The sequence below is a fragment of the Oryx dammah genome, unplaced genomic scaffold (genome assembly GCF_014754425.2).
Source record: "Oryx dammah isolate SB20612 unplaced genomic scaffold, SCBI_Odam_1.1 HiC_scaffold_22, whole genome shotgun sequence".
Lineage (NCBI taxonomy): Eukaryota > Metazoa > Chordata > Mammalia > Artiodactyla > Bovidae > Oryx > Oryx dammah.
The window spans coordinates 38,850,766-38,866,121 of NW_024070206.1; the positions used below are offsets into that span (position 1 = coordinate 38,850,766).

General features: G+C 40.2%; 1 pseudogene; it reads right to left on the bottom strand.

Annotated features, from left to right (window-relative positions):
- Positions 1-8,364: 8,364 nt before the first annotated feature.
- Positions 8,365-13,235, bottom strand: LOC120880837 (annotated as a pseudogene).
- Between the last annotated feature and the right edge of the window lie 2,121 nt (positions 13,236-15,356).

A 15,356-nucleotide genomic window follows, 5' to 3' on the forward strand; every position in this document is an offset into this window, starting at 1 on the left:
TGTGTGTGTGTCTGTGTGTGTGTGTCTGTGTGTGTGTCTGTGTGTGTCTGTGTGTGTGTCTGTGTCTGTGTGTCTCTGTGTCTGTGTGTCTGTGTGTGTCTGTGTGTGTGTCTGTGTGTCTGTGTGTGTGTGTCTGTGTGTCTGTGTCTTCCCCGATGGCTCAGTTTGTAAAGAATCCACCTGCAATGCAAGAGACCTGGGTTCAATTCTCCATTTGGGAAGATCCCCTGGAGAAGGTCATGGCAACCCACTGCAGTATTCTTTCCTGGAAAATCCCCATGGACAGAAGAACCTGGTGGGCTACAGTCCATGAGGTCACAAAGAGTTGGACATCAGTGAGCGACTAAACATATATATACATACACACACACACACACACATATATACATAGTCAAAGCTGTGGTTTTTCTCTTGTAGTCATGTATGGATGTGAGAGTGGACCATAAAGAAGACTGAGCACCAAAGAATTGATGCTTTCTAACTGTGGTGCTGGAGAAGACTCTTTAGAGTCCCTTAGAAAGCAAGGAGATCAAACCAGTTGATCCTAAAGGAAATCAACCCTGAATATTCATTGGAAGGACTGGTGTTGAAGCTCCAATACTTTGGCCACCTGATGTGAAGAGCTGACTCACTGGAAAAGACCCTGATGCTGGGAAAGATTGAGGGTGGGAGGAGAAGGGGATGACAGAGGATGAGATAGTTGGATGGCATCACTGACTCAATGGACACTAGTTTAAGCAAACTCAGGGAGACAGTGAAGGACAGGGAAGCCTGGTATGCTGCAGTTCATGGGGTCACAGGGTTGAACATGATTTAGCGACGGAACAACAACGAATATACACACACAATTATGTGTATATATATGTTTTTAATGAAAATCACAATAATTAAATATAAAAAAGTGAGTCATCAGTATGGAAGAAAGCTTGAGGGAATCCTAGCTAATGAGAATCAGACTGAAGGGTAAAACAGGATGGAGAAACCTTAGACCTAAACACTACATGAAACTTCTGTCCCCAAGATAACCAAGGACTAGCTCCAAATTCCAACAAGGACAAAAAGCTGGAATGGACCACTTAATTAAAATGCTTTAGAAATAATGTTTTAATTAACTAAGCCAACTCAGAGCAAAATAACTTTCTAAAAGAGGGAGTTGATCTTTACCTACCATTCCTATAGGAGCCCAAGAGAGGCCAGGTAATGGATTTAGGTAGACACAGCAGATGCCGAGGAAAGAAAGAGGAGAAGCATCTCTAAAAATTATATGCACTAAAGAGTTTTAGTCTGGGCTTTCCTGGTGGCTCAGACAGTAAAGAACCTGCCTGCAATGCAGAAGACCCAGGTTTGATCCCTAGGTTGGGAAGATCCCCTGGGTAAGGGAATGGCTACACACTTCAGTATTCTTGCCTGGAGAATTTCATGGACAGAGGAGCCTCGTGGACTACAGTCCATGGGGTTGGGTCACAAGAAGTCGGACAGGACTGAGCAACTAACACTTTCACTTTCAAAGTCCTCTTAGCCTAATTATGCAAGTCCCCAGTCACCTAGAAGGGCTCATGCTTAGTAACTTACAAAACAGTAGTAACTGACATCTTCTCTATGTAAATGGATCATTAATCTTTCTAATTCTTTATTCAATAAATACAGATTTTTATCTAAGGATCACCACACATTGGAGGAAGACCAAAAATGGTAAAAATCACAATGAATAAAACAAAAAATTAAACCTATAAGAAACAGAAATAATTTCAGAACAAAAAGGAAAGTTAAAAATATTCCACTTGTTTATTCAGAGAAGTTTAAGAGGATATTGCATCCAGAAAACAAGGATAGACTGTTATTTCTTTAAAAGGGGATCTACCAGAGAATAAATGTGTGGATTTAAAAAATATGTGATTATGGAATGTTAGTCAATGAATTGAATAAAGGAATAATCCAGTTAAGACCAAGGTTAGTATTGGAAATATTACATTTAAGAAATTTCTCATACTGTAGAATATAATTATGTTATATATATTTTAGTTATATATAATACACATATGTAATTTTTTTTCTTTACAACACTGAGGTTCAATTCCAGAATGCCAGGCATTCTTAGGAGTCAGTGATTAGCGAAGGGAAGAAAATAAAGAAATAATGCAAATATTTTTAACTTAAGGACCTATCAGATATTGAGCTGGTTAGCAGAATCAAGCACATATCAATACATTTCAGTAAAATTTCAGGGCTTCAAGGATTCAGAGGAAATCAAGAAAACTTTCACGGAAGAGATAATAAAAAAAGATATGTACAACAAATGACATGAAACTGATTTCACCAAAATTAAAGACTTCACTTTCACTTTTCACTTTGATGCATTGGAGAAGGAAATGGCAACCCACTCCAGTGTTCTTGTCTGGAGAATCCCAGGGACGGGGGAGCCTGGTGGGCTGCCGTCTATGGGGTCACACAGAGTCGGACACGACTGAAGCGACTTAGCAGCAGCAGCAGCAGCAGAGGCTCACAGACAGTGGGAAATGCTATCAAATTTGAGTGGAAAAAGCTATCAAATTTGAGTGGAAAAATTATTTGAAATAATAATTCTACATGTAGTAAATCTATCAATCAAACAAGGAAATAGATACATCTTTAAGATAAAAGGACTGAGACGGTTTATAGATCATCACTACTTACTATGAATGCTTGGAAAACTGCAAAATAAATAAAAACAAATGCAAGGGAAAGAAAGCCATGAGAGAAGAAGGCATCAGCCTGAATATGAGCCAAAAGAATGGTCCTTAACCCTATGCTAACATTAGAATCAGATCTGAAGCTTTCCAAAGTACTACTTTTTCAAAGAGAAGGTCATCTGGGATGTTTGTGATGTTCTACGTTTTTGATTAACTGTACACAGATGTGTTCACTTTATAATATTTAGTCACAAAAAGGAGAAGGAAATGGCAACCCACTCCAGTATTCTTGCCTGGAAAATCCCATGGACGGAGGAGCCTGGTAGGCTGCGGTCCATGGGGTTGCTAAGAGTCAGACACAACTGAGCGACTTCATTTTCACTTTTCTCTTTCATCCATTGGAGAAGGAAATGGCAACCCACTCCAGTGTTCTTGCCTGGAGAATCCCAGGGACGGGGTAGCCTCGTGGGCTACCGTCTATGGGGTCGCACTGAGTTGGACACAACTGAAGCGACTTAGCAGTCACAAAAAATACACATACCTAATTTCTCCCCCGAGCTGACACTGAAGTTCCGATATTTTGGCCAACTGATCCAAAGAGCTGACTCATTAGAAAAGACCCTGATGCTGGGAAAGATTGAAGGCAGGAGGAGAAGGGAACAACAGAAGGGGAGATGGTTGGATGGCATTACGGACTCAACGGACAGGAGTTCGAGCAAGCTCCGAGAGATGATGAAGGACAGGGAAATCTGGCATGCTGCAGTCCATGGGATAGCAAGGAGTCGGACATGAGTGAGCGACTGAACAACAAATTTCTCCCCCAGCCTTATTAAGTCACAAAATCTAGGGGTTGGGTACAAGTGTGGACATATTTTAAAGAGCCTCAGGTCATTATAATTTGCATCCTAAATTGAAACACTGTCTCCAAAAGAAGGTGAAGTGCAAACAGATTAGTATTTTTGAACCCCTGGTGCAGAGGTTAAGTTAATCATGCTCCTTAATTCACACCACATTAAATACTCCCTGTTTGATTCATTTATTAATTTATGTATTCCTTTATTGTCTTCCCATAATCCCATTTTCCATTCTTCCCAATCATCCTATTGTTTTTAATGCATACCCTTTTGGTTGTATTTTTATGAACTATTGTGTATGCCTGTAATTTTAATTTGTTTAAAAGGCATTGTGTTTGATAATTACTAATTATAATAATTATAATATCTTGTTATTTTAGGCAGTTTTTGTCTTATGAACTATCAATATAATGACTAACATCAAAATGAATTTCAAACAAAAACTATTTTAGAATATGTAGTTTTAGAGAATAGAACTGGACAAGGGAATAGAGATCTTTCATTTTACTAGGCACTAATTGCCGTCTATGGGGTCTCACAGAGTCAGACACTACTGAAGTGACTTAGCAGCAGCAGAATTTTCAAGATAACTATTTCTCTGAATGATTAACTCCTTTATTTTGGAAGGCATGCATACCACTGAAATTTCATTCTTCTTTTTCGGAATTTTTAGTTTGTATATTATAGGACTTTTAATTAGTGCCAGGCTTTGGACTAATTCTCACGTTTGTACTTAGCATAGCATAGCATACTTTCATGGAATGGTTGTAGGCTCCTGTACTAAATGTGAAAATGTTTTTATAAGCGATAGTTTTCTCTGATGCATTGCTTTGCTGAAAACATTCAGCTTTCAGCCAACAAATTTGTGATCTCTTGAAAACAGCTTATTAAAAACGTGGCTCTCATTGGACAAGTATCATAATTTGACCTGAAATAACAGCACATATAACTTGTGTATATACACCAGTAAAAACACACATGAATGCATTTAAATAAATTGTATCTAAAATATATCTAAATAGTAAAGAATATGTGAAAGCAGGCAAAAAGAATAAAAGATATAGAAAGACAAACTCTTCAAATATCTATAAAAGTATGACCTCTCATGAACCTATGTATAACGGTAAGATAAATTCTTCCATCCTTCAGGTACCAAAATATTAAGAAGAGCATCTAGCTGCCATTGGCAGAGACAGCTGCTACTTAGCCAGGGAAGCCTCAGGAACTGGTTAGGAGGATCAGCACCAAGCTGAACCCCCAACGAAAGGAAAAAGCAATTCTATAAGTCATTCTGTTTGTGAGGTTCTTCTCAAAAAACCTATGAAACCGAAAACTTAGAATGTCAAGACCATGCTGTGATATGATATAGAAGGCTAAATAAAAGAAAAATTTTATAACATACAACAAAAACAGATATAAGCATATACATATCTCTCTGAAAACATGGAAGTTTTCATTAATGGACATTGGTATCTTAATTTTGATGGTTTCCCTGATTGCTCAATGGTAAAGAATCCACCTGCAATGCAGGAGATGTGGGTCCCCTTGCTGGGTTGGGAAGATACCCTGGGGAAGGAAATAGCAACCCACTCCAGTATTCTTGCCTGGGAATTCCCATGGACAGAGGAGCCTGGAGAGCTACACGGGGTCACAAGAGAGTTGGACATGACTTAGTGACTAAAAAAAACAAGATCGTAATTTTACCCATTTATTACTATTTGTTAATGGTCCTCACTGGTGAAGAAATAAAGATGGTATGCATCTTTGAAACCTGCAGTACTGTTTCACTGGAAAGGTAAGTTAGCTGAATGTGTAGTCACAGCATAGTTAAAAACACACAAATATACATGCATAGACACAGAAGTCATGGTCCACGTAAAAGAGTATTTGGACAAAACTGAATCTGATGACCCTATTTCCAACCTATATATCCTATTACAGAGAAAAAAGAATGAAGTCTTACACTAAAAGATACGTGCACCCCAATGTTCATGGAAACATTATTTACAACTACAGAGAAATGGAAGCAACCTAAGCATCTAACAGCAGATGACTGCATAAATAAGGTATGGTATAAATATATACTACTCAGCCATCAGAAATGAATTTTTACATTTACAGCAACATAGATAGACTTGGAGGGTATTATGCTAAGTGAAACAAGTCAGACAGAGAAAGACAAATACTGTATGATATCGCTTATATGTAGAATCTAAAAAATATATAATAAAATAGTGAATAGAACAAAAAAAGACTCACAGATACAGATAACAAACTAGTGGTTACTAGTGGGGAGAAGGAAGAGGGGTAAACACAGGAGTAGCAGAGTAACGGGTACAAACTATTAGGTATAAAATAAACTACAAGGATATATTTGACAATATAGGGAATATAGCCAATATTTTATAATAAGTATAACTGGAATATAACCTTTAAAACTGTGAATAACTGCACTGTACACCTATAATTTATGCTGTACAGCAACTATACTTCAATTTAAAAAAGAGCCAAGATATGTAAACAATCTAAGTGTTCACCAATTGATTAACAGATATAAAAATACCATGTATGTGTATATATATATACACACACACACACAATGGTATATTATTCAGCCATAATAAAGAAGAAAAAATGAAATACATATATATAGATAGATAGATAGATTTCCTTATACTACATTATTTCATTTGGTCCTAGTAACTCTGAAAGATAAACAGAAGCAATGTTGAGTATTTCCATGTTAAAAGTAAAGGAACTAAGAGTGAAATAAATCAAATGACTCGCCCAGGGTCCCACAGCTAGGGTCAGTATAAGACACGGAGCCAGACCATCAGAGTCAATATGACTCTGCTTGTATGTTTTCTCTTATGACTTCAAGCAACCACAGGAGTAACTGTTATGTACATTTACAAAGTAGTTGCTAGTTCTCTGCTATCTTAGTAATATCATCCTTGAGTATGATACCCACACTGCAAAATAATTGCCCCCAAAGATATCTCTGTCATAATCCTTAGAATTTGTGAATATGTTAAGGTTACAGGACAAACAGAAATTAAGGTTGCTATGCAGCTGACCTTAAAGTTCCAGAGATCATCCAAATTCAGTGAATGAACCCGGTGAAATCATAAGAATACTTAAAAGTGAAAGAGGAAGGCAGAAAAAGACAATCAGTGGGGAGATGTAGCTGTGGGAAAATAGATACAATGTCATTAGCTCTGAAGAAGTTGGAAGGATACCACCAACCAAGGGATATGCACCACCTCTAGAAGCTCGACAAAGCAAAGAAAGAGATTCTCCCCTAAAACCTCCAGAAATGGACCTAGCCCTGCTAACACCTTGATTTTAACCAGTTAGACTCATGTTGAACTTTATCTATAGAACTATACGATAAATTTGTGCTGTTTATGCTGCAAAGTTGGTGTTAATTTGTTACTGCAGCAATAATGATCAAATACATAGACCTTATTACTTTACAATGGCAAATATTTACTTCCTGTTCAAATATCTGAGGTCAGCGAGTCAGCTGTGGCTCTGACAGGTTCTGTTCGGTTCTTCTCTGTTAGTTTTCTCATTTGAGAACCCAGTTCAAAGACAACTACTCTCTGGGTCATGTTCTTTTAAAGTAAAGGGTGGGCATAAAAGAAACAAAACCAACACTAAATGAGCATATTTGAAGATGTGCTCTGATGTGGAGTTCAGTTGGCCCTTGTATGGTGGACCCAGAATCCATGGATAGAGGTGGCCAACTGTATTAATACTACCCATTTTATACAAAGAACTTGAGCATCCTTGGATTTTGATATCTGAGGGAGTCCTGGAACCAACTCCTAGTGGATACAAAGGGATGACTGCATATCACACCTGCTCACATTCCATCGGCCAAAACAAATCACATGACCAAACCAAAAGTAATGGAATGAGAAAGATATGGCTTACTCAGCAGAAATGAAAGGAAACTGTAATTGGTGAATATATAATGTGTCACAGACATAAGGAACAATGTATCTAGGGTATGAGATTTAAGCTGAATTTTCCCATTTACCTTTTCCTAAGCTAAAGAAGGGGCTTCTCAGGTGGCTCGGTGGGTAAAGAATCCACTCCAGTGTTCTTACCTGGAGAATCCCGTGGACAGAGGAGCCTAGTGGGCTACAGTCCATAGAGCAGCAAAGTCAGACACAACTGAAGCAACTGAGAGAACGCACGCTCGTGCGCACACACACACACACACACACACACACACACAGCTAAAGAAGGTTAAAATAATGTGTTCTGGTGACTTTTTTTTTTCAATTTTTTTTCTCTTTATTAACTCTTGTTTGGAATGATCTTGGAGGCACTGACTGTCAAAGATGATTAGCAGCTAGAAATTGCCCTCTACACTAAATTTTGGTAACTTAGCCAACTTTAAGTAGGTCTTGCCAGAAAAAGGTTTTAACAGCAAATGGCAAAGGATCAATAGCAGATTAAAAAAAAAAAAAACTTCAGGTAATAGTCTCCTGAGCCTTAAAAATTAAAAAGAAAGGTTGGTGACAGAGATATCCTTAATAAGAAAAACACTGAGAACAAAAGCCATGTGTACTTTAAATGTTTTAAAGAGAGGATGCATCTTATCATCAAATATGTATGGAAAAAAATAAGACATAAGCTGTTTAGAATTTGCTTTGGATGCAATTATACAATTCCATGGTCTTATGTTTGCCATCAATTGGTCTCCCAACATCCCATTTTCTATCACAATCACCAGAGGCAACAGAGCCTCCAAAGGGTTAAAAGAGGGTGACTATCAGCCCCCAGCCATGCGCTCAGTTCACTGGACCAACCTCCCTGCCTCTTTGTGTTTACAGGATTTTATTTGCATAGAAGAACTGCAGGAGCTCTGGATGGTAGGGGCTCAGCTGCCAGCAGAATTTAGGGTTCCTTTGACCCTCCTCATTCTGGAAGCTGTAGTCCTTGCTTTGTCTCAGATACAGAGAACGGGCTCAAAAAGTTGTTTTGCAAGCCTTGGCCACCTGGGTATTCCTGTCCTGTAAGTGGGGCAGGAGGGAGGCCCGAGTCAGATTCACTTGACAGGTGAAGAATCTCCTCCATTTCTGTCCAGCAAGGGAAAACAGTTGTCCAAATAAGACAAAGGTCAAGTATCTCAGGCTGTCATTCTCGTCCTCAAGCAAAGCCCTGGTCTGGAGGGTGACGTCTATGAAGAAGGCGCTCAGGCCTTTCCCCTGCATCTTACCCAGGATGAGGCTGTCAGGATCTTCATGTTCTGGTGGATGGCTTCAGAACTCACCAGGTCATACAGACCACGCACCAGCAGGTCTAGAACAATCTTCTTATACTTTCTTGCCTGGTCGGGGGTCTCACAGGTCATGATTCCCAGGCCTCTCATCACCATATAAGACTTTTTAACAATGGGGTCCCAGGCTGTCTCTGCCAAGATGAAAAACACATTCTTCAGAGGTTCCTGCTTCTGGAGCCTCAGATTCCAAGAGACCTTGGAAAAGAAAGACATCATTGATGTCCTTTTCTTCTTGGGCTGGGTGGCGGGGCTGAAAGGGGCTGGCCCCCTATTCTTCTCCTTGTTTGGTCTATGGAATTGTGGTCACGTGGTGATGCAGCTTGTGTGGTCAGAGCACAGGTGGCGCGCAGAGCTGCTGTTCTCCGGGTAGCAGCCAGATGGGATGACTCGGCTCAATTTTCTCAGCTGTGAATTTCTGAGCAGGGTGATGAGGCTTCTTCCTTGGAACTCATCCTAGTGAAAGAAGTGATCACTTCCAGGAACATCGCTGTCCTTTAAGCAAGCTCGGGGCTGGCCGTCAGTTGCATTTTGCCCTTGAAGATGAGACATAGAGCAGATTGGCGTTTTATCACGAGTGGGAAATACATAAGTGAAGTCATTCAGTAGTGTCCGACTCTTTGTGACCCCACGGACTGTAGCCCACAAGGTTCCTCTGTCCACAGGATTCTCCAGGCAAGAGTACCAGAGTAGGTTGCCATTTCCTTCTCCAGAGGATCTTCCCAACCCAGAGATCGAACCCAGGTTTCCTGCATTGTAGGCAGACGCTCTACTGTCTGAGCCACCAGAGAAGTCCCTAATAAGACTTTTTTCGGCTCTCTGCCCCTGATAGTTGCTAGAGATTCATTACAGGCCATGTTGTTTTACAAACTTTGAAAATTCTCATGTTGGTTTCCTGTTTCTCCAAGGGCCCAGGGAAAGAGCCTCTGGTGACTATTTTTAATGATTCCTCAGAGACAAAGTGTGACTGTTTCTAACAGAAAAATAGTACAAAAAGATTGCTAGCTACACATGCTTTTATAATTCTGGCTTCCGGATTAAAGTGAACCTATATGTAAATATGGTTCTGCACTTAAACTTCCTTTCCCTCTACATAATTTTCAGTCAACACATATTCCTCTGCCAGGTACTGCTGTAAACACAGGATAGAGTATCTTGCTGCAGAGAAGAATGTAACAAATGAGGGTAGGGGGAGGGGGAACTTATGAGGTTGATCCAAGGCAATGAGTGTTGCAAGTGTTAGTCACTCAGTTGTTTCTGATTCTTTGCCGCCCTAAGGACTGTAGCCTGCCAGGCTCCTCTGTCCATGCAATTTCCCAGGCAAGAATACTGGAGTCGGTTGCCATAGTGAATTTAATGTGGTTTTATCTTTGATACCAGCTTCACGGCTTCCCTGGTGGCTCAGACAGTAAAGCGTCTGCCTGAAATGCGGGAGACCTGGGTTCGATCCCTGGGTGGGGAAGATCCCCTGGAGAAGGAAATGGCAACCCACTCCAGTATTCTTGCCTGGAAAATTCCATAGACTGAGGAGACTGGTAGGCTACAGTTCATGGGGCCTCAAAGAGCCGGACACGACTGAGCGATTTCACTCTCACTTTCATGCTTTGTAGATTCATTTCCATGGCAATGCCTCTTTCCCTACACTAACTTGTAACATCATGAACTCATGCCATTTGTCTGTCCAGGCCCATGACACTGCCCCACCCCACCCAGTCGTCTCTCAACATCCTACACTCTCTAAAATCTCATTACTATTTTGTGCTATCAAACTAATCTGCCCTCTGTGATAGTAGGACTTCCTGAAAAATTGTGAATAATTTTTAGTTGGTCTTTCCTCCAGTCTCCTCTTCACCTTACTACATGTTCATCAGGACAGACCCCTAATGGGTCAGATCTATCTAGATAAAAGTGAAAACATGCTTTCTGGAAAGGATACACTTTCACTAACAAGTCCACCCATAGACATTGATTAAGCTTGCATTCTATTTGAAGTCCTATGAAATTAGCAGGGGATGCAAAGTCAAAGAAATGCAGCTCCTGGCTCTAGGAAGCTCACAGTCTTAGAGGGGAGACACCTACTAAACAAGCATGATCAGTACTGCATGCTGGTCCAGGGCTGGCTTGCCTTCTGAGGCCTCTCCATGTTCTCTTCTATAGCACAGTGGCCAAGACCTGCAGCATGTAGTTCTCTGGATGCTGTGTTAGCTGGCTTTATGCTAGATTCAACCAAAGGAAGGTGCTGACTCATGACTGGAGGGCATGAAAAAGGGATGAAAAATTAATGACTGAAAACAGAGGCATGGAGAAATTAATAGCTTGCTAGGAGAACACAGTAGGTTATAAAGAGCAAGTGAAAGCTTGAACCAATCAATAAAGAGAACTCTTTCTACTTCTCCTATGTTTAACAGTCATCTAATACCACCAATTGCCACTTTGCAGATATGTGAGGACATGGAACAGGGACAGACTGACAGGTAAATTCTAAAGAGATGTCCAGACCTAGAGAAGATCTTAGAACATGGCGAAAGGAGGAGAGAAGTTGCCAGTGTGAGATTTTCTGTGCGGTGTGTTAAAGTAGTCAAAGAATGAGATAGAGGAAGGGAATTTGGGTAGAGGCAATAATGGAAAAGATGGGGTAAGTTGGAAGGAAGTGGCAAATTCAAAGTTCTTAGGGTTTATCCAGGGTAGAGGCAAGGAAGACTTGAGGAGGGGAAAGCGCAAAAGAGGAGTGGTGCCCAAATACTCCCAAGGTCCTCCTAAGAGCTGGGAGATGCTATCAGCTTCACGCCCCAGGTAGAGCCCCTGGGAGCTCTTCCTGTTATGCCCTTATGCTCACTGCCAACGCAGCTGTGGGACACAGTTGCAGCTCAGACACTTTTCTATGAGTTTATATGTATTAAGAGCCCTCATTGCAAATGATGAACCTACAAAATAAAGCAAAGGCATTATGTGGGGTAACATAGAAACTAAAAAAACAACTAAGACTTTGCCTTTCTAGAGTTTAGGCATTAGTTGAAGAGGAACTGTGAAATAAATGTGGGTAGAATAATAATTGCTTGTCTGTTTTTCAAATACTGGCATTGTTGTAGTACCCTTGTCTCTTCTCATAGCCTTGCTTTTAATTTTCCCAGAGTATTTATTCTCCTCTCCACTTTTCTTCTTGATCAGATGTTAGAAATGGATATATCTATAGAAAAAAGGTAGTATCTAAACAAATGAGATCAAGTTAAACTTAAAAGTTTTTGCACAGCAAAGAAAATCTTTGAAAAGTGAAGACAAATCACTGAATGTGAGAAAAATATTTGTAACTGATATGACTGAAAAGGCACTAATATCCAAAATACATAAACACCACATATAACTCAATAATAGCAACAAAAAAATCAATTAAAAATGGACAAGGATCCAAATAGATATTTCTCCAAAGAAAATATATAGATGGTAAACAAGCACATAAAAAGATGCCCGACATCACTAATCATTAGGAAAATGCAAAGCAAAACCACAGTGAGTTATCACCTCACACCTGTCTAAATGGCTATCACCAAAAAGATGGCAAATAACAAATGTTGGTGTGGATGTGGAGAAAAGGGAACCTTGGTACACTGTTAATGGGAATGTAAGTTGGGTGCAGCCTCTGTGGAAAATAGTATGGAGGTTTCTCAAAAAACTAAAAACAGAGCTACCATGTGATCCAGCAACTCCACTCCTGGGTATATATCTGAAGAAGATGAAAACACTAGTTCAAAAAGAAACATGCAGCCAATGTTCTCAGAAGCACCATTTACAATAGCCAAGGCATGGAAGCAACCTAAGTGTCCATCAACAGATGACTGGCTTAAGCAGACATGGTACATATATACAGTGGAACATTACTTGGACATAAAACATATGGAATTCTGCCACTTGCAATAAATGTGGATGGATCTAGTGAGTACTATGTTTAGTGAAATAAATCAGATGGAGCAAGACAGAGAATCTATGTTATCACTTATATGTGGAATCTAAAAAATAAATGTATTTAACAAAACAGAAACTGACTCACAAATACAGAGAACAAATTTGTGGTTACCAGTGAAGAGAGGATATGGGGAAGGGCAAAATAGGGGTACAGGATTAAGAGATACAAACTGTTATGTATAAAATAGGTAAGCAACAAGGAGATATTGTACGTCACAAGGGAACATAGCCACTATTTTGAACTTTAAATGGAGTACAGCCTATTAAAATAGTGACTCACTAGGTTGTACACCTGAATTAACATTGTAAATCAACTATACTTAAAAAAAAAAAGAAAATAGAGAGTATCTGGATCAAGATAGTTCTGACTGATTAACATATAATTAAACATGAAAGAAAGGAAAATTGTACATACTTACGTGCAATATCAAATACAACCATGCAAATGAATAGACCCATATTTATGTGAGAATCATGCTACCAAACTGAGAAGAACACAACAGACACACTACAAATTTCTACATGTGTACAATTCTATAAATATAGAAGTAAAATCTATCAAAATATGCAGCTCTGGCTGTGCAAAATACCTTCTTTGAGGAAGGAAATTTGAGTTGCACAAAACAAGCTTAAGTGTCATGATGAACCTGCTGGCTGGCCATCAGGCACAGCAGCCAAACACTAAGAGCCCAGTTTCCTCCTTCTCCCCTAGGTCCCCTAGGGACTACAAGGAAGGCACACGAGTGGCTTGATACAGAGGGCTATGCACCAGCACTGCTTTTGCTGGCTGTTACATCAGTAGCTGTAACAAGCAGTGGGCTTCCCAGGTGGCACAGCAGTAAAGAATCCGCCGGCCAATAAAAGAGATGCAAGTGACGTGGGTTATATCACTGGGTTGGGAAGATTCTCCTTGAGGAGGAAATGGCAACCCACTCCAGTATTCTTGCCTGGAGAATCCCATGGACAGAGGAGCCTGGCTGGCTACAGTCCATGAGATCACAAAGAGGGGGAAATGACTGACTATGGATCAAGCAGTTAAGAAAAACAATTCCAGAAAAATCTTGAATCATCCAGGGCTTTTCAGTACCTTCTATGTGCCAGATAATGTGCTGGGCACTGGGGATATGAATGCAAAGCAAGTTAGGTACGGTCCTGGCTTTAAAGGCCAATGAAGAAACTGAAGTTTAGAGAAATTATAGTTTGGAACTTGCCAGAAATCGCACAGCTTGTCAAAGTGGAGGCAAGATTCACACCAGTGTCTGACCTTTAAAACTCATTCCCTCAACCGCTATCCTAGACTGATTTCATTCCCTTTTTCACTCTGAAATTTTCTCTCTTGTAAATTTCAGGGCAACAATTTACATGGAGCAGATCATCCAGCGTCTAACGACTATTTCTTTAAATATGAACTGGAGAGACCCTGGAATTGTACACAGTCGCAATTTCGTCGTAACGGATGAACAGTGTGGGGCTGGGTCTGCCAAGCCCTGGCTTGACTGGATGAGTCAGCCCGAGGCTGTCCCACGAAAGCCAGCAATTCTGCAGTGACTTTCCCCATATGGATGGCCCCCCTTAGTCAGCTCTGAGAATGCAGAGGGAGGTCTGGCTTGGCGTTGCAGCAGCAGACTGGGTGGACAAAGGCCTGGGATGGACACAGATGCCCTAGCAATTGTTTTACTGAGCCTATTTCCTGTCATTTCAACCCAGTGTCATGTATTATTCAACTCAGAGTGTATTTTGGAGATTCAATTTGCAGGGTATATGACACACATAGTAAATTGGTGTGTATTATCTCAGTTCATTTGCTGGAGGACAGGTGTTCACATCACAAGAACCAACAGCCCCATCGACAGTAATTGGTGTCTTGGCTGCCAGTCTGAGCCTAGAGGGCAGGGATTAAAAGTGCATGAGAATGAACTAATAATAATTTCCACATGTGGCCCAGTGTGTTTTACTGGGGGCTCCCAAAGAACATTTTAGGCATTCATTCATCCTCACTACCATGCTGCCTGGGCTTGCCATTACTCTCCTGCCAAAGCCAGAAAAACAAAAGCAAAGAAGGGCAGACTCAAGTTCTCAGAGGAAAACAATGGCAGGATGGGGATTACACACTCTGGAGGCATAAGTCCTTGTTCTCTCTCCTTGGAATCTCACCGCTTCCATTTTCCTCTCATTTGTTATTCAGTGTCTTAGCCAGTGTATTAGTAGGAACCCAGACGGGTGAATTCAACTGTGTTCAGGTTAATTAATTTCAAAACGTTTACAAGCCTGCATACTGCGCTAAATCACACTCAACACAAATGAAAACAAACAACAACAACAACAATATATATATAGTTCTCATAATAGCCACCATATGTTTCAAATGTGTGTAGCATACAAACAATAATTACAAGTCATTGAACACACTTTCAGTAACAGGCAGGTTGTGTGGCTAAGTATTTCTGTGTGAACGGAGTCAGTCTGGATAGAAGGTAAAGATTTGTGTGAAGCCAAGAAATTCCAGAGCCTAGGTGTTATCTTAACTACATATCTCATGTCATTTCAGAACATTTTGCATGCTAAATTCACTTTAAAATA